Source organism: Nannospalax galili, unplaced genomic scaffold (assembly GCF_000622305.1).
Source record: "Nannospalax galili isolate Female #2095 unplaced genomic scaffold, S.galili_v1.0 scaffold1340, whole genome shotgun sequence".
Taxonomy (NCBI): Eukaryota; Metazoa; Chordata; class Mammalia; order Rodentia; family Spalacidae; genus Nannospalax; species Nannospalax galili.
The window spans coordinates 1,313,216-1,334,910 of NW_008346293.1; positions in this window are offsets into that span (position 1 = coordinate 1,313,216).

Below are 21,695 nucleotides of genomic sequence, written 5' to 3' on the forward strand. Positions count from 1 at the left end.
TTCGCTAAAGATGACTTAACATAAACAGAAGCTTCATTAAAATTATTCCATAAATTTAGGTCTTAACAATGTCATTTGTTAACATTATTAGGACCAGTAGTTTAACAATGTCAATGGGGCTGAAGAGATGGCTCAGAGGTTAAAAACACTGGCTGCTCTTGCAGAGGACCTGGGTTCGGTTCCCAGAGCTCACATCGTGACTAACAACTGTCTGGAACTCCAGTTCCAGGGGATCTGATGCCTTCTTCTGTCCTTCATCAGCACTGCATAACGTAGATGCACTTACATATATGTAGGCAATATACTCATACACATAAAATAAAATAAAAATAATCAATAAAATGTTAGTAGTTTTAAAATAAAAATTCACTAACCAGGCAATGATAAACTTTGCCGTAATTACCAAATCACACAGCTATACTAGATTAAATAATGACTCTGCCAAAGACACTTACACACTAATTTCAGGAGTTTATGAGTGAGTTATTTGAGGAAGTAAAATATTCTCCTTTTCAAAAATTTATTTTTATTTTGTATGAACATTTTTGCCTGCATGTATGTAAGTGCACCCAAGCATGCAATACCCAGGGAGGTCAGAAGAGGGTGTCGGATCCCTGGGCACTGGAGTTTCAGATGGGTATTAGCCTCCAGGTGAGTGCTGGGAACTGAACCTGGATCCTGAGTAAGAGCAGTCAGTACTGTTAACCACTGAACCATCTCTCCAGTCCCCCTTTTAAAAATCTTGATTGGAAATAGGATTGTCAAGTCCATTGTGCCACCACTGAAAGGACAGTCAATGTTGCCAAGCATATAATCACATATAATCAACCAAGGAGATAATAGGGACGACTTTGACATCTTAGTAACAAAGGACAGGCATATTCTGTTGGTTGGTATGACATCGGTGGTAACCTCAGAGAACTAGTTCTGATGTGTAACATCCCAGGAACTATGTTTCCACCTCAGAAGACTTCCTTTGATGATTGAAATTGATGACCTATTGAATCTCTAGTGAAAAGCAATGAGAAATAAGTAGATGTCTGAATCATTCACTGAGTTTATTTTATTTCTTAAGCCACTGAAGGTGTCAGAATTGTGGAAGTGAAAAGACCTTCAAGGATGGAGAGCACATAGCCACTCTAATGAGGTTGATGGCATCCTAGCATCTGGAGAAGTGGGAATGTGGATTAGAAATAAGTCTGTAACAAACAATCCTGATGGGAGCCTGGAGGCTGAGATTGCCCACGGACAAAAAAGGCCTTTTGGGGGAAGGTTGCACTAGTCACCAACACACTCAGAACAGCTTCAGTTTGTGTGGTTGGAAAAGGAAAATGCTTGTTTATAGATTTTCCTTCATTTGAGAGGCTTCTAGGGCCCTACATGACATATGAAGTGGAATATCTCACACTATGAGAACCAGCTGGTGGTGGTGTTTGGCTCCAGCATGGATCTGACCCACCCTGGGCAGTATGTGTGACAAATTCCTGAACGTTCTCTGTGTAGCACCAAAGCCTTCTACCATCCACAGAAAATAGATATAATAGCTCTTCCTGCTGCTGTCACTGGCACTGTTGTGGCTAAAGGTATCAGAAAACTTGAAAGTCAGCAGTAAAGGATGGACAAGGGTTCCACCCACACCTTCACTTTGCTTCTGAAAGCCGGTTACAGACATCTTGTAGTGATTACTCCAACCCAGATTTTACATCTTTGGTTCTGAATAGCATGTCTCTCCCACAAGTTCAGTGATTAATACAAAGTTCAAAGTGCAACATTTCCTTTCTTCTCTTGCTGCTGTTGCTTTTGAAAGTGATAATTAGGTCTGTAGAAACCTTCTGAAAAACTGTAGAGACCCTTTCTCCTCTTTCTCAAAGGAAGAAATGCTTTACCTTAGTTCTCCACATTTGGTTTAGAGAAAATCCACATTGTGTTCACATTTGTTGCCTTTGGTTTTACAATGAAACAGCAGAAGATACCAAGGAGGCCTGTGGTCCAGTGGTACTGTGCTGTCTGCTGATGACTGCACCATTACAGCTGTCTCTAGGCTACCGTGATGTTTAGAGAATGGCCCTTCTGAGGGTCTAGCAGATCAAGTAATCCAAAGCAAACTAATAGGTCCCTGGGACCCACATTAAAGTGGAAAATTGGGACTTAGCACATTTTTACTAGTAGTAGAGAGCCAGGAAAGACTTTCTGGGTTAGGATTTTTTGTTGTTTGTATTTAGTAGATTTTATTTTTTGGTGCAGTTTACTCGGATAGAGTGCTGTTGATTTTTATAAGGAGGCAGGAGTGGCTGGTTGTGCAGTGCTGGCAAAGGTCAGAAGAAGGCATCAGATCCCCTGGAACTGGAGTTACTGACAGTTGTTAGGTATCATGTGGGTGCTGGGAAGTGAACCCAGGTTCCTCTGCAACAACAACCAGTGATCTTAACCACTGAGCAATCTCTCTAGCCCAAAGTTGTTTCTTTTTAAGGAAATGATTTTTCTGTACTTCAAGAACTCCTCTTGGGCATATCCATACATGTGAAGTTTGTCAGCTGACTCGGGCATTCATCCTAAAGATCTGTTTTTTTCCAAAATTGGTATCAATGGTATGGAGTGTGGAGGGGCCTATCTCAGTGTGCAAGGTCTTGTGGTTGATCCAAGCTATCATTTACAATCATAGAATTGCTGGAAAGGCCTTTCTAATTAAATGTTCTCTGCTTTTTACCTTGGACACAGGAGCCAAGAGATTTCCAGAGTGCATAGCACACCAAAACCTTGGTAATTCCTTTTTATTTGTGTTCCATGAAAAAAAAATAGAACTCTTCTTAGACTGTCCTAGTGGTCTGCATTGCAACTCTCAGAACTGAAGATTGAGAGTAATATTCCAAAGCAGGCAGGGAGCCCTGGGAACACCTATGTGGGAACGCCCACATTTCCCCAAAGTTCTTCTTTATGGAGTTGCTTTATTAGCAAATAAATTCAGAAAGCTGGCCTTGCGCTGAAAGAAACACACCTATTACCTATTAAGGCAAGGAGGTATATGAGGCTCCAGGAAGTTCCCAAAAGTCCACCCGGTGAGGACCTTGATCACTGAGAAGATGCCCCCTCCCCATATCCATGCCAGCATCCATTAGCACTGGCTGTGCTAGTTACTCCTGCAGGCTGCTGGGGGTGGGCCTCCTCATTCTCCCCTGCCACACACCTCAGTTGAAGTCTTCCCTTTCACACAAGCTTCCTTGATACCCCTGCCTCGCTGATGGATGCTGTTTTACAGAGTAGAATCCATCAGGTTCATATGCTAATAGGCTCTGACTGCTGATTGGCATATAGATTAGGAATCCAGTCTCTTGCTGCCTGTATGGCCCTTGTTGTGGGTGGGTAGGGAAACATATCTAGGTTGAGGAAGGACAGCATTAATGACATAAGAAACAAGTGGGACCACAGTATTATGACCTGACAGGATTCCAACTCTTTTTGCAACTTAGGGAACCAAAGGTAGCAGAGAAAGCTTTACTCAGGACGGGCGTGTCCCTGCTGTGTCCCTGCACTGATAGTTGAGCCTCACCAGGAGGAACATGTGTCATGATAAGATCCCTTTGTTAACATTTTCATCTTCTCTTCTAAGGGTTAGAGCTTCATACCCTCTTTTCTTCCTTTGATAATTATTTTAGACGGTAGAGAATATTCCTACTGAGGTCCAACCTGCAGCATTGTCCTTTTGTGTCCCCACTTTCTTCTCTTAGTTGAATTGTCTGAAGGAGGGACTCCTGCACACATATCCTCTTAGTTCTTTGTCTTCATGTGTAATTTTATTATATGCTATTGCCATAAATTCTAAGAAATCAGGGCAGAACTTTTCTTTGAGTAGTTTAATGAGCAAATTCAGCAGCAAAGTGCTGAGAAAATAGTTCTCCAGTCAGGAGAGGTGATGTCTACTCTTTGATGGTGGGATAGTCAGTGAGAGGGACTGAAATGCCCAGCAGCACCCTGAGAACACAGAATTTCATGGTAAATATGGCATACCTCTTTTCTCATTTAGAAAAAGTGGAAGCATACTGCTCAGGGAAGAAAGGAATAAAAATGAATGTCATTTCTTCATCTTTAAGAAAATTTTCACTTATTTATTTTATGTGTTTGAGTGTTTTGCCTGCATGTATATAAGTGCACCTAAGGCCAGAAGAGGACCTCAGATCCCCTGAAACTGGAGTTCCAGATGATTGTGGGTGCTCAGAATCGAACCCAGGTCTTCCATAAGAGCAACCAGTGCTCTTAACCACTGAGCTGTCTCTCCAGACCCATCATCTTCTGTCTTTTGTTTCAGTAAATGCTGGGATTCTGCTTTGACATGCACTGCTAAATCAGCCTCGTCAAGATACCAGTTATTGATTTTTCACCATCGTTGCCTCTTGTTTCCTCTGTCTTGACCATTGATCTTCCTCAGTGACTCTAATGTCTACTTTATGGAAAGCAGCACCTGCAAAAAGGGATGAGAACTGTGACTGAGAAACAATGCAGTATTATATCATTCCAAAGGTGCAAATACTTTAAGGTTATCTTTTAGCCATGAGTTGCACACATGGTACTTGAAATATCTTTCAATTGGAGTTTTGTCATTGGGTAAATCTTTTCTTACTTTTCTTTTTTCTTTTTTTTTTTTTTTTTTTTTGAGATACAGTCTCCCTATGTTGCCCCAGCTGTCCTGGAACTCCCTATGGAGACCAGACTGGCCTGACACCAACAGAGATTCTGCCTGCCTCTTTCTCCTGAGTGCTGGAATTAAAGGAGTGTACCATCATGCCTATCTTATTTTAACGTGTTTTACATTTGCATTTTAATTTAAAAAAATGTGATTGAAAAGCAATTTTTTCTCTAAAGTACTGAATATGTAATTGAAAGTCATTAAGAATTATATCACTGTCATAGCAAGGCTGGAGTTTTTAAGAGGAAATTCTAGGGCTTGGCTTCACTCTTGGTTAATAAAGGTTTACAGTAGTCTGGGGAGATGGCTCAGTAACTAAATGTTTGTCCTGGAGGCACGAGGACCTGAGTTTGACTTGCAGCACATATGTAAAAAGCAGTACACTGCCTGGTGCCTGTAATTCCGGGGCTGGGGAGGCAGAGATGCAAGGATTCTAGCCAAATAAGTGAGCTCCACCAACTACCTATTTAAACAACTTTAGCTCAACTCTTATTTAGGCAAAGTTACTTAGGGAATGGTAGGGCTTGTGTTCTTCAAAAATAACACAATTGTTGGAGCAGAATATATATATTTGTGTGTGTGTGTATATATATGTATATATTTATGTTACAGTAAAAGCCGGGTGTGGTGGCACACGCCTGTAGTCCCAGCACTTGGGAGGCAGAGGCAGGCGGATCTCTGTGAGTTCAAGGTCAGCCTGGTCTACATAGTGAGTTCCAGGATAGCTGGGGCTACAGGGAGACCCTGTCTCAAAAAGGCAAAAAAAAAAAAAGGCCTTACTTCATTTCTTTGTTAAAAATGTAATCTTTGGGGCCATGAGGATGACTCAGTTGATAAAGTGCTTGCCATGTAAGCATGAAGACCCGAGTTAGATCCCCAGTACCCACATTAAAAAAAATGCCATCTCCACTCATCACCACTCATTCTTTTTGCAAATGATGGAGAGTCCCACAACTGGTCAAATGCAGAGGATAATTGTCTGTGAGATGCCCAGCCCTAAGTGACATATCTACATTAGAACCCCTATACCTAAGGCTCAAGGAACGTGGTGGAACAGGGGTAGAGAGAATATCAATGCATCTCTCAACTCTCACCAGTGAAGCTTCCTCAAGCAACAGATGGTGATTAATACAGAAAGCCACAACTGGTCAAGGTACAAAGAATAAGAGACTGGAGAGTGCTTGCCCCTGGGTAGAACACCTATTTCAAAGCTCTGCCACCCAGGGCTCAGAGAACATTGCAGAAGAAGAGGTGGAAGGACTGCAAGAACCAAGATTGGTAGGTGACCACAAGGAAACAATTTTCCAAGCTTCTGGGAACTTACTCATATGAACTTACGGTAATGGTGACAGACCCATGCAAACTCAAACCAGACAAAAAAACAGCATAGAAGTGTGGAAATGGGTAAGAAACCCCAACCTTAGCTGAGAAACTATTGGCAACTGATGATTACTGGTAGAGGGAGAGTTGGTTTTCTTTCTTTTCTTAATATTTTGTTTATTATTTTAATTTATGTGTATATTGCCTTCATATGTGCAAGTACACCCCTATCGTGCAGTGCACATGGAGGTCAGAGAGTGCATTGGAGGCCCTGTTTCTGGAGTTACAGACAGTTGTTAGCCACAATGTGGTGCTGGGAATCAAACCCAGGTCCTTTGCAAGAGCAGTCAGTGCTCTTAACCGCTGAACCATCTCTCCAGTCCCTGGGTTGGTTTTCTTTAAGGCAGTGATGCTAGATAGACTGACCAGCCTCCAGTGGATGGAGGCACACAGAAGGACATTTGAGAACACAAATTTGGCTCAACAATCCTTACCATATATGACAGAATGTATGAAATCTGGCATGGGGGATATGGGGATGTGAAGATAAGGGAGGGAATCTAAATATGATCAAGATATATTCTATGCAGTTCACAAAAGGTCAATAATCAAAAAAAAAAAAAGACATGCTTGTAATCCCAATGTTGGGGAGATGGAAACAAGCAGATCTCAGGGTTTGGCCAGCATAGCCTACTTGGCAAATCCCAGACCAGTGAGAGACCCTGTCTCAAAAAAACAAAACAATAACAAAAAAACCCCAAAAAAACTAGATGGAAGGACTATGAGGAATGGCACCCAAGGATTACCTCTAGCCTACACACACACACACACACACACACACACACACACACACACACACGCTTATACACACAGATTCAGTATTTCTCTAGGCGTGAAATACAAAAATACATTTCCTTGCACATATATTGGTGACCTATATTTAGACACTATATGTTCTTAGTCAACCAGAATATAAAACACCTACATATTTGCCCTCTGTCCACACACAAATGAATATTAAAAGCACCTGCAAGCATTTTAGAACATTTTACAATTTATAACTACCATGCAACCTGATAGTTTATTACTTTTGTTAATAACCATGTATTTAACTAGTTTAGTTGTTTATTTTATTTGATTAGACAATGAGATTTACCGTCTATGTTTACTGATTATATGAAATTTACTAAATATTTTGTTCTTCTGCAAAATAAATGTATGATGCTTTTTCCTGTGCCTTTACTTCCAAAAGGTATAGAGTAATTAAATAACCACGTTCAGTGAAGTTTCGCTTGTGAACAACTAAACGAGGTATGTTGTAGTCTATAGTAGAGATACATTTCCCCAGGGGTTAAAAGTGAATCACTATGCCCTTAAACTTAACATTAAGATATTTAGTTCAGGGCTGGAGAGATGGCTCAGCGGTTAAGAGCACTGACTGCTCTTGTAGAGGACCCGGGTTTGATTCCCAGCACCCACATGGCAGCTACAAACTGTCCTTAACTCCAGTTCCAGGGGAATCCGAAGCCCTCTTCTGATCTCTGCAGCATTGTGTGACATGGGTGCACTAACATACATGCAGGCAATACACTCATACACATAAAATAAAAATAATAAATAAAATATTTTAAAAAGATATTTAATTCTAGCTACTATGAAAGTAACAATTGCTTTTTTTAAAGCAAGAACAGACTTTCCTAGTTTTTTATTGCAGAAAGAATAACAGCATGTTTTCTCAAATTGCAGAATGAGAGCTGTCAACTAATGCAACTGGAATAATTGTTACTGATGACAATGCAAGACAGAAATAGTTCTGCTTGCTGATACCTCACAAGTGGAGCGTAGGCTACAGGAAGCAATGAAAATCACATTTCAACTTGAAGGAAAACAAATTTCCTATGAAAATCTCTGAGAAATACAAAGGTCTTAATCTTTATAATATTACTTACACAAATCTTTATGTTCTGAATTGATGTGACATTTTAAAGTCATAGTTGTACAATTATTTACCAAAAATTATAAGAACTTTGCATTCTCAATAAGTATGTTCATTTATGTTTAGGAATAAAATGTTGCAAAATCAAAATCAGTATACCAATATTTGGATTGTTGTTTTCAAAAGAAGACATTGTTTATTCATTCAACTACGGTGTACATATGTGTGTTTGTGTGTGTATGTATGAAAAGTATACATATGTGTTAACATGCAGGTACACAGGCACATGCACATGGAGGCCAAGGGTTGACAGCGGGTATCTTCCTCAATCATTATCCATCTTATTTTTTGAATCAGGATTACTCACTGAGCCTGGAGTTCATTGATTCAGCTAGGACCCCATTTACTTAGCTCCAGGAATCCTCCTGTCTCTACTCCCCAGCACTGGGGTACAGACATACACCTATATGCCCAGCTCTTGTTGGGGTGCTAGGGATCAAACTCAGGCCCTCATGCTTGTCAGGCAGAACTTTTACCAACTACGCTATCTGTCTAGCTCCTCAGCTAGCTTTTTTAATTGCCTAGCGTTGTCCTAATTTTTCTATCTTAAGGATAAAATATAACAGTGACATAATGGCACTGCCTAGTATTTTTTGTGGAGGATGATCACAATACAATGATGAAAGCTGAGTCACATAAAACTGCACAAGTGGCACTAAGAATAAGTGATAAAATTTAATATTGGAGATGAGCCCAGTCCAAAAGCAGGTTGACCGGTTTTGAGGAAGAAACTAAGCTTAGTGTTGCTTGGATGCACATGTGTTTAGAGCTGACCACTTGAGAGTGGATAACCTATCAAGCAGCTCATCCCTGGAGAAAACTGATTGTCTCTCTCTCTCAGCAGCCCATTGATTAGGCAGTTGATTAGGTCCCCAGAGAGGTGAGACCTTGTGAAAATTTCCCCCATCCATGTTGACAACATTAAATGAATTCAATAGGCTGTGTGTGTGTATTAAAACAATAATTTAAGAAGAGATCACACAATTGAAAACAAAAAAGAGAAAGCAAATTGCATCTAAAGAAAGGAAAAGTGTTTTCGAAGGAATAAATGAAGGTAATATGTAAAAAAAAAAGGAAACAAAGCTTAGTTTTATTGGATGAATAGATACATTAGATAAAAAAAAACATTGATGGTAGAAACACATAACCTAAGCAAAGGCAAGAAGCTTATAAAAACAAATTCATGGCATGTTTATGCAATGAGTGTGGAGTTACTGAATGATAAAATGAAGATAAAACGAAATCCCAGTCACCTATCTGACTTCCCCTACTAAGATAGAAGTAGAAATTGCCATTTCTCCCATTATAGTCTGGGAAATCCCCAATAAAATGAGTAGGTCTCTTTCCAAGAGACCTCACAAACTTTTCCAGAGAGGTCAGAAGTCAGCTACATCCCATGTAGAACTGAAGAAAGTCTCATAAAAAATTATTACAGATAGATTATATGAGGCATATAAGGAGAAAGGAAAGAGGGGAATGTCTTCATTATAGATCCCAGAAAGGTCTCAATGGAAGAAATCCACTTCTCAAGAAAGACTACACAAGAAAAACAGAAGTAGAGTTAGTTGATGTATCAAGAAAATAAGTCATGTGTGAAGGGAGGAGGAAGCAATGGCAGGAAAAAAAAGAGAAAGAAAAGAGCAATTCTGGTGGCAAGGTAGAGAATAGGGAAGGGAACATTTGTGACTAGCTAAGGAGGAATAAAGCACAAATGGCCAGCAAGCCCCGCCCCCAAATGCCAAGTCAACAAAGGAAAATTTCTGAAAAAGGGATCATGATATGGCCATGGTCATTTGTCCATAAGAATAGCTTTCAATTAGCAAGCACAGAATTTAATAAAAATGTTATGAAGAATAAATTAAAGAAATAAGAAAGATAAATAAGAGCTTATGATCAAGAGCCAGAAAAATAATGCCTGAGAGCAGATAAAAGTAGTTAACTATGGTCTTAAATAAACAAATGAGCAGCTATGAAGCAATCACATGAGGTGATAATTCATAGGAGACCTAAATAGCAAGAAGAGGAAATAATAAATTGTGAATTCACTAGGGTTGGGCACTATGTGGAAGAAAACAGCAAAGTAAAATGCTTAAAAGGCTTAGAAGGTAATCTATATGGAAAATAAGCAAAAAATCTCCAGCATAAAACAACGCTGTTTCATAATATAATAGACTAAGTAAATAACAGTACGTTTCAAGACAACTTTCCTGGATGAAATAAAAGTTGGCTCTGTCCATGATAAGGCTGCCCAGGTTCTTCGGTTAGTTGCCTCAGAATATTCAATATTCAGATACATCCTAGTAAAGCTAACTTGAAATTAATGAACTTGAAATCAATAAAATTATGCTTTGGAGATGTAGGCTGAAAGCCTGACTTCAATCCCTGGAAACTACATGTTGGAGGGAGAGACATAATTTTTAAAACACAGTAGGTTACTTACAACAGGAAGAAATAAATTAGACTGATCTAAAATCCCCCTACAGAAATATACTATTTTTAAAAAGATGATTGGAAAATATAGTAAAAATCCCCCAGAAAAGATGAGGTGATCCAACCCAGCAATGCTAGCTCCAGCCCAACTACTGACCAGATACAATGGGAAATAAAGAGCTTGAAACAAGTTAGAAGACAAGGAAACTTGTCCTTATAAGCCTCTTCTTGAGGCTCTACAGAGAAAACCCTCATCAAACCAAAATATGGTTCAACTATATAACAAAATACTAGATGTAAACACTGACTATATTTTACCATAGCATGAATATCAAAACAGAGATGAAGGGATCAGGAGAGAATATGAATGTTATGTGGACATATTCCTTAAAACATGGCGGACAAATTACTTTTAAAGCAAATCTAGAGAAGCCAAGAATAGAAATGTAAGTACTGGTGAACATGAACAATTCTTTATTCTACAATCAGCAGAGTAAGGGAGCAGTGAAACAAAAGCCATAATTGAGAAATTTGATATAAATATAAATCTGTATACATCAAGAAAATGAGTAATATGCAAAATAAAAGCTAAAAACGCACTGGGCATGGTGGCACATGACTTTAATTTCAGCCCTTGGGAGGCAGAGGTAGGTGGAGCTCTGTGTGATGGAGGCCAGCCTGGTCCACACAGAGACTTCCAGGTAGGCTGGGACTAGGGAGACCCTGTCAAAAAACAAAGAAACAAAAACCCAGAAAACTAAAAGTGCAAGAAAAATGGTATTTCGAAACTTAATTATGGTGAGAAAATTAACAGGCCTTACTTTTACCTGGATTTTTAATCTAGTAAACAAAAAACATAGAGGAATTAAATAGTAGATTTTTTAAAAAGGCAGATCTATGATCTTAAATTCCTCCAATAGATAATAAATCCTGTTGTTTTTATGTCAGTCTAGCATTTAGGGGGTAAGAATTGAATTGGGAATAAATTGATAAAATAAAATTTCCTAGTCATAGTAATATGAGTTTAACCTTTTGAAATTGATAAATACCAGAATAAAGCCAGGGATATAGCTCAGTGGTAGAGTTCTTGCCTAGCATATGCAAGGCTTGGGTTCAAGCTCTAACATAAAGGGGGGGCAGGAAGAGGAGGAGGATGAAGAGGAGTAAAAATTCTTTCGATTGATATATTTTCACATAGTTATTAGGATAAAATGATGTTCTTTCCTAGTATGCTGAATACTGATCAACTAAGGGAGATCATAATATTTATAGAAACAATAAAAGGAAACTTTTCTGACTGCATAAACATGAAATGGAAATGTTACTCAGAGAAAAATCTATTGTGTTACATGACTGCATCACTAAAATAGAACTATGAAGATAAAGGAAGTTTGTATTCATTTTAAGAAATTTAGAAGTAGCTCAAGGGTATGTGCTTGCCACACATGCATACCAACTTCAATTACCAGCATCAAAACTCAATATTAAAAATCATTATTAACTAATTAAGGTGCACAGTGTCACCTCAATTAACAATTCAACCCTCAAGTTTAGCAATCACTACTATAAAAGGTGAAAAATTAAGCAAGTAAACAACAACCAAAAGAATCCATTTCCTAGAAAAGAAAGCATGTTGCCATTTTATAACATAATCTGTTCTTATGACATCTTAATTATTGAACTAGAAATTCCAACTTCCTACTTATTTAAAGCATTTTGATCTGCATAATTCATATAAAATGGTATTTTGTTATAATTGTTATTATTAAGAACGTAAAAAATATCAATTTGTTTGAGGAAGGAACAGCTTCTAAATTAGAGGTAGCCCTGTAGGAGACCTAGATTTGGTTCAGATATGACAAGTTATACATACATTAACTCTACATGAGTCCATGTGTATAGCTAAAGGCTACCTAACAAAAAACAGTGTCAGACAGGAGATACTTTCCTTTGAGTTGCTGGCCAGGGTTGTCCAAGAGACTCCCAAAATTACTCAGGCTATTGGCACAGCCCTTGATGGCCTCCCAGGACTTGAAGGGAAGATCCTGCTGCTGAAGACAGAATATACTTCAGACACAGGATTTGGAGCAATAGAGCTGCAACTGACCTGCAACCACTTCCCCTGAAGGCGGCTCTCATAGCTTTGGAGATCACTATGAAGGTGCCAAGGGAAAACATCAATGGAAGATCCAACACCAGCTTCAAGAACAAATAACCATATCAATGGCCAGCACAGCATATATCATTAGGGCAGTAGTGGCACTTTTATCTTAGGGGCAATCAACAGCTACCTAATTTAATTAAATGCCCACTCAAAGGGAGGAAACTCAAGTGTGGTAATGTAAATATAACCTAATACACATGGCTGGAGTGGCCATAGATCTTAGAGAAAATCCCAAGACTGTCACATCGCTAATGTGATTTCTTACTATGTGCAAAATATGTATCCTTATATATACAGACAAATATTCCAGTCACCACTCATCAAAGAAGCTCATTTTGCACCCGTTAGAGACTGTTACCAAGTACCACAACTGGTCACACACAGATATTGTCTATGAATTGATAAGGCCTAAGTGACATCTATAATGCAACCTCTATACCCAAGGCTCATGGAACACAGAACAGGAATAAAGAAGAGGACATTAATGAATCTCTCAGTTCCCAAATGAAGCTCCCTCATGCAGCAGAGGGCCAGGAACAGAAAAGCTCACAAATAGCCAAAGTGTAGAGAGCAAGAGTCTGCTGAATGATGTTCCTTAGATAGGACCTCTTTATTAAACTTCACCAACCCAAGGTTCAGGAACCATCACAGAAGAGTGAGCAGAAGGATTGTAACATCCAGGGAGGAGGTGCATAACCATATGGAAACAGAGTCCTCTGGGCCCCTGGGAACTTACTCATATGATTCTATGGCAATGGTGTCAGCATACACAAGTCCCATGCAAACTCAGGCAGACAATAACCCAGAATAGAACTGGGAAAATGAACAGCAGACCTCAGCCTTATCTGAACAAATGTTGGCAACTGATTGCTGCTAGGTGAAGAAGAGCTGATCTTCCTAAAACAAGGGACTCTAGATAGGTTGACTAGACTCAGTGGACTGACTTGCACTGGGGAATGGCTGGGGACACTAACAACCCAATGGGCCTTAACAGGGATAACAGAGTATATGGGCTCCAGTGTGTGTGTGGGGGGGTTGGCTATGGGAGGGTGCCAGTGGAGACAGGGGTATAAAGATGACTAAGATTGTTTAAGATGTTCTGTATGAAATACACAAGAAATTCAATTAAAAATTGCAAAAAAAATTTTTTTTGGTCTTTTTTGAAACAGGTCTCCCTGTAGCCCCAACTGGCCTGGAACTCACTATGTAGAGCAGGCTGGCCTTGAACTCAGAGAGATCTGCCTGCCTCTGCTGGCACTAAAGGCATGTGCCACCACGCCTGGCATAACTCTCAAAATATTTTAGCTAAGATTCAAACTGCTTTAGAAATTCCATTAGTACTTTTCAAGTAGTCACTTCCTCCTTTCTCACTGCTTATCAAACAGGATATTCCACATTAGAAACATTTTTGAATATCTGCCCACTTTGTTATTGGCATGGTGACTATGTACACTTTTCCTGAATTTATGTATGTTTGGGGTGAAATAAATTTTTGTAACATTTACTTCACCAGTATAAAAAAATGTTTGGTTGTCATGGAAAACAGCACCATAGTCTTCAGCAAAAGAAAAACCTGTTTCAAAAGAATATTGTTCATGTACTATTTTAACATTAAGGCAAAAATTAAGCTAAAAATATATGGAGAAATTTTGTGCCCTCGACATTGTATTGAAGTTCTGGGTTAATTTTGTAAATATTGTGTAAATTCACTGAAAAAAATATGGCCTTAATCATAATGTGGTCTCTTCCAATTCTAAGTTTATACTGACCCCTATGGGTTATTATGTCCTAATCTCTGGATTATTCTTACAGAAAATTTGGATAAATATGCAAGTATTTGGTTAAATATTTAAATGTTTAAATTTAGGATTGAATAAATTGAGAATGCATTCCATAAAATATTAGTATGTCCTTGTACAATCCAAACCACTCACAGATTTTACTTAAATTGAGGTAATATTTTTTGGAGGTCAATATGTTTTTGACTTTACAAGTTATAGTATTGATCTGTTGAGGGAAAGCAAATTATACATTACAATTTCTAATTTCCAAGAAAAAAAAGAATTCATGATTTTCCTTACAACCTGTTCTATTTTCACAATGTTTCCTAGAAAGTCCATTTTTAAATTATCTTTAAAATTTACAGAGAGTTTTGAAGACAGGATGGATTATGAGATCTAGGGTGAACCTAATGCTAGTCAACCTTGGTGATGAGATTGATTCTGTGTTGAGGTGAACAGTTTTAATATGGTGTGCAATGTTCTAAACCATTTTCATAAGGATATGGATAAGGAATTACTGGGAGAGATGAAAGGTTACAGACTTCCATTTCTTTATGTTGCATATGGGGTTTTATTGTCATGCAGGTAAGTTCTGAAACCTAAATAATTATTTATGGAGTTGGAGAGATAGCTCAGTGGTTAAGAGCACTGGCTGCTCTGACAGAAGATCCAGGCTGGGTTCCCAGCACTCCTATGGCAGCAAACAACTGTCTGTAACTCCAATTCTAAGAGATACTATGCCATCTTCTGGCCTCTACAGGTATTGCATTCACAGATGCACTTAATGTTCAGGCAAAACACTCATACACATAGAGAATAAAAATAATTAAAATTTTAAAATCAAATTGTTACTTTGAGGAAATATTTTACAACACTTAAATGACCACTAGACAAGAAATTTATATTTCAGAACAACTTATTCTTTACATAAATTAAGTGCTGTACTTTACATAAATTAAATATTCATACTGGAAAATTGATTAATATTGTTTTTTAATGAATCTACTATTGAAACTTTTAGCATTGTCAGGAAACTTAGTAACTCTGTATCTTTAACTTTTATTAAACCTTAATTATTATATTTTGGCATACAGTGTAAAATTCAAATATATGTGTACAATATGTACTGATCAAATCAGAAAACCCCGTTTCCTATTTCTCTTGGGTCAGAATGATCATACCTACATTCTACATGGGAGCTGTATGCTTTATTTAATCATTCCTGAGAAGGACTCAGACTGTCCTCTAAGTAAAAATTCATCTGTAGTCTCCAGATCTCTCAGTCCACGTCTATACATCTTTGTTGTGACACAGCATGGTATTCCTCCTGAATGCCTCTTAAAAGACTATTAATTTACATTAATGTAAAAGTTTATAATTGGTAAAAGTCTGTAATTAGTAACAAAGTATTTGTGCTCAGATTCTTTTTTAAAAAATTAAATTTTAGTTTATGTGTTTGGGTGTTTTGCCTGCACGTAAGTGCACCTTTGTGGGGAATGCCCTCAGAGACCAGAAGTGGGCATCAGATCTTCCAGAACTGGAGCTACAAAGGGTTGTTAGCTGCCATTTGGGTACCTAACCTAGATTCTCTACAAGAGAAGCTGGTGTCCTCAACCACTTAATGATCCCTCCAACCCTCATGCTCAGATCCCTGATAAAGAATATAACCTTGACTTCTCTGAAGCCACTCCATAATTAAAAGTTCAAAAAGGGCAGTCCAGGAGGATCGCCCAAAGGCTGTCGGTCCATGCTTCCTTCCAACAGTGTGACTTAAATGCTCTTCTACAGAAGAGTATTTCTGATAAAACATGGTTTATAAAGACGAAAATGTTTCCCAAAACTTGGATCACTGAAACATGAATTCATAATAAACTTAAAGAAACTATACATGCATGTACATACTGAAAAAGATGTGCTATGTGTTGTATTTTATGTTTGGATTCAAATATGAACAAGTCATCATTTTAATTTTCTTGAACAGCTGGCAAGAAGAAAAAAGATTGTTGGCTATAATTTATTTATTTATATTTATTCAAATAAATAATCTTCCAAATTCATGTATTATGTAAATTAATATTCTATATTCAACCATTTAAATGAGAAAATTCCATTCCATATTACTGCTTATAGATTAAATAAAAACTCTTGTATTTATAAATAGCTCAGAAGAAAAAAAACCCTCTGTTGAGTAGTGTAGGAAGAAGTTATGAATATACCAAGAATCTTCTGGAATGGAGCAAGAGACAAGCTTCTGTTTGAATTTAGAAAGATCTGCCTTCCTCCATTTCCTCAATCAACTTTTTCTTTACAGTTCTAAAGCTTCTTGTATATGAATGTATTCTATAGCTTTCTTTGACACTTTGAACATTTGTGGTACTTGACATAGTATTCTCCTACTATTAACAAATTATATTAAGTCTAGGTTTAAATACTTTATTAATTATAATATGTTCCCTTCAACTTATTATCAACCACTGGTAAAAACAGAGAAGGAAGCAAGATTGTCCTTTAGTACGTCTCACAATAATTAGTAATAGGAGGTAAGAGTGACTGGGAGAGTCAAGGTTGCAAACCAAATTGCCTTGTAAAACCTAATCTAATTTAGTAAGCTGCTACCCAGCCAAACCTAAATATTTTCACAGAGAAATATTCTAGCCATGAAGAAGCTTATAGGATAATTTATTATGTATTTCTAAAATATGAGCAGAGCCTTACGATTAAAGTGGCCATATAATTTTTCACTCAAATTTGATAATGACCCTAAAATATTCATGGAAAAATAAAGTAAAAAGGTCAGAAAAAAACAGGTTTGAAGAATAAAGAAACTTACTCTTTCAAATACCACAACTTATTTGTGAATGACTATAATTAAAAGTACATATAACACTGGGTGTGGTGACACCAGCCTTTAATATCAGCCCTTAGGAAGCAGAGGCAGGCAGACAGTGAGATTGAGGCCAGTCTGGTCTACATAGTGACTTCCAGGCTGGCTGGGGCTAGGGAGACCCTGTTTTGTTTTGTTTTGTTTTGTTTTTTTTTAAAAAAAAGCAAAACCAAAAACAAAACTACATTTGAAAGACAAAAGAATAATTAAATTCATAAAACAGAACATAAACCCTAGAAACAGACATTTCTATGGAAAAATAATATGACAGCAATGATATTACAGGTAAGAGATTCTACAGTATTCTGTAAATTATAGAAGGTAGTTCATCATCTACATGAAAAACAAAAATATAATTTGAGTTAGGGGTGTACCAGAAGTACATCAAACTGATCAGATTCTAGATATTGAGGGCTTTTCAAAGTATATTTGTAAACCACTGGTACCTAGCAATCACCCTTGGTGAGAGGAACTGTCCAATGGAAATCAGCAAATGATGCATACCAAGGTTCTCCCACCTTGGAGCCAAGTTACCATGCCACTGACTTCATTTCTACTTTACATCATGCACCAGTGGATCAAAAATCTAAAAGTGAAGAGTAAATTTTAAGATTTAAAATAAAATATACAGGAAAATTTCATTTAAATTTTGCCCCTGGAAAGAAATTCTGAAAAAGAATTCATGCAACACAAGGAACAAATTTGCTGTTACTTAAAAAATAACATTTAAAACTACATTGAGGGGAGTCACTGAAGGATCCTCTTTTACAAAGTAGAGAAGTAAATGCAGACTGGGAATTGACAATTTCTCACTTCCTATTTTTCCAAAGGATTCATATTCAAAATTATTAACGGCCATCCAGTATTCAATAAAGATGGATAATCTAATGAAAAATATTTGAGCACTTGAAAAGGAATTTTATCTAGAAGAGCATACCCCAATGACCAATAAATGAAGTTCTCAACATTATCAGTTAAGAAATTGTTAATTGATAGCATTAATGGTTTTACTTTTTCAAAATTCAAGGTGACAAACTTAAAAGTTATAAATATGTGGAACAATGCAAAAACCGTAAGGAAAAATATACTATGAAAACCACTTTGAAGAGCAATTTCCAATGTGTAGCCAGCAAACTGGAGATATCTCAGCATAGGTTGTTAGTCCCTAGAATTTCTTCACTACCATCTTTCTGGCAAGAGAGGAGGGAATAAATGCAAACAGGGACAGTTATACAGCAATGCTTTATGTTTGAGGGCAGAAAGAGTTAATGGTTATGACACTCCTTTCTTTATGCTTCTAAAGTATTTCATATTTTGAAGAGGTTTAGTTTTTGAGTAACACATACTTTCCTTTCTGATATGTTACATTTAAGTGCCTTTAGCCATCCATATGATATACATCGTGAGTCTGGAATTATTGAACCTCTCTTTTTCTATTTCACACACACACACACACACACACACACACACACACACACACACACCAGCAATTATATATATATATATTCACACACATACAAACACCACTTTCTCTTAATTAACTTTGGTAGATTCTTTCCACATGCCACATAATTGTAGATTCTCCAAAATGTCTTCTCAGGGTTTGCAGCAGAACAAAGTTGTTCACAGAAGCCATGATTTTATAATTAATATTATTGTCACTCTACTATTGGAGATAAATTTGAGGATATGTAATTATTACAGGCCTGCCTAAGGAAATGACAACTGAGTAGATCTCAACATGAGTAACAAAGATTAAATGCTATCTAAGTCTCCCTCCTCAAAGTATTAAACATCTAGAAAGAAAATTTTCCATGTTATAAGTTAGTAGATTATATCCTTCTCATGGATATAAATATAAAACATTGGGTAGAGGTTATGTTTACCCTAGGTTGGCAAATCACAGAAATTAGTAGTCTTGGTAGGGAGGGAAGTAGATAAGCTATCTTGTAGTGGTTGTCTGGTGTTATCATTTGTAAGAAATGTCTATTATTTAAACTTCACAACTCTATATGGTTGTCATACTTGTATAGTACTAATAAGTATACTAAAATTCTGAGGAGCCAAGTATCTTACTAATGGTGTCTTAGTTTATTTTCCTGTTGCTGTGATAAAATACTCTGACCAAAGCAACTGAAGGCAGAAAAGGCTTATTTTGGGTCATAGCTCCGGGTTACAGTCCATCACTGTGAAGTAGTCACAGTGGAAGGAACTTGAAAAAGTTAGTCACGCTAAATCCACAATCAAAAAATGAGAGAGAGAGAATATGAATGAATTAATAAGAGAATGCTTAGTTCCCTGTCTCCAATTTATAGAGTCCAGGATCCTCTGCCCAGAAAATGGTCCTGTCCACAATTAAGGTTCACATCAATGAAAGTAATCAAGATGATCCCCTATAGGCATGCCCTGAGATGATTCTAGCTTCTGTTAAGTTGCTAATGCTATCACAATTAGTATCTTCATAACTAACTGTAAAAACAAAGTTTAAAATGCAGAATTTGGGGAGTTTGTGAACTTAACATAGGAGTTATAAGTTAATAGTTTCTCCCTTGTTGATAATTATTCATGCAGAAATTTTTGGCTCTGTATTTAGGACTCTCCTCACTGCATTTTCCTTTGGTTATTATTTTCCACCTATATCTTCAACTATAAATGCAGCATGGTTCACTTTATGTTTTATAGCTCATTTTTGATCTTCAAGTTTTAATTTCCCAGTACAGATGGGCTCCATTTCAGACTCTTAAAAGTTTAATATCAAGGCTGGAGGGATGCCTCAGAAGTTAAACCCATTGGCTGCTCTTGCAGAGGCCCTGTGTTTGATTCCCAGCACCCACATGGCAACTAACAACCATCTGTAACTCCAGTTCCAGAGGATTCGATGCTCTTCTACCCTCTGCGGGTACTGCACAGCACCAGTGCACTTACATACACGCAGGAAATACACACATACACATAACATAAAAGCAATTTATTTTAAAAGTTTAGTATGTTCAGTGGTTGAAGAGATTGTTCAGTGGTTAAGAGCACTTAATCCTCTTGAGTGGACCCAAGTTCGATTCCCAGCACCCACAGGGCCGCTCACACTGCCTGAAACTCCAGTTCCAGGGACTGGACACCCTTTTTTGGCCTCCAAAGGCTCCTGCACATAAACTCACTCAAAATGTACACCTACACATGAAAAATTGTTTTAATAAAAAAAGTTTAACATGTTCGAAATACACTTACCTTTTTTAAAATTTCGTTCTTTTCTTTTGGTCACTATCAGTTAACTGTTTGTTCACCTATGTTGCTAGGTGTTACCCGACCCTTGCCCAGGCAATTTTTGTCAATCTTATGAGACATTTTCTTTTTTAATACTTACAGCAATGATTATTTCAATTATTTCTGTGTGCCAAACTCTTCTCATTGAATATTTTCAGGGACCATGTGCTGGATAGCTTTAGTGTCAACTTGACACACCTGGGTTGAGGGAGCTTCAATCCGGGAATTGCCTCTATTGGACTGGCCTGTGGTCATGTCTGAAGGGCATCTTCTTGATGAGTGATGTGGGAAGGCCCAGCCACTGTGGGTGGTGCCACCCCTGGGCTGGCGGGCCTGTGTTGCATAAGAAAGCAGGCTGAGCAGGGGCCAAGGGAGCAAGCCAGTAAGCAGCATTCCTCCATGGCCTGTGCTCCAGCTCCTGCCTCCAGGTTCCTGCCCTGAGTTCCTACCTTGGGCTCCCTGATGAACTGCGACCTGGGAGATGTAAGCTGAATAAACCCTTTCCTCCCCAAGTTGGTAGTGGTCAGAGTGTTTTGTCACAGCAATGAAGAAACAAACTAGGACAGACCAATTATCATAAAATTAAGAACCGAAACTGTCATGAATACATTCCAAGTATTGGTATTATAAGCTAAGCAATGATTTTAATCTTAATGTCTTGACAGCTGACATTCAATAGATACGTAGCTTTTTACAATTTATGCCTTATCTAACAAATTAAAAAATTCCAACTACAAATCATGTAAAATATTACTAAGAAAAAGTTAAAATGTGCATCAGTAACAAAAGAACCGAAAGCATCCTGAAGATACCATATATCCCAGTAAAACTCGTTCCACGCAGCGGCTACAGACACACATTTTCTACGTAAAAGGAAAGATGGACGCGAAAGTGGGGCAAAGGGGACAGAAAAGTCCGGTAAATGCAAGAAAGAGGAAGCAAGCTCTCAAAAAGCAGTAAGACAAAGTACGACAAAACCTCAGCCAAGGTTGTGCGCTCTTCTAGCGTTCAAATTCAAGTAAGCAGAAAGTAAAGGTGGGTTTTCCGCCACCTGTTCTTTACTGAGCAAAGCAGTGTAGCACTTAGCAAATAGAAACCCTTGATGAAGTGTCGGTGGGAGACCCACAAGGGGAGTAGCACAGCGGGGCGCACGCGCACTGCGGCACCCGGGGGTGGGG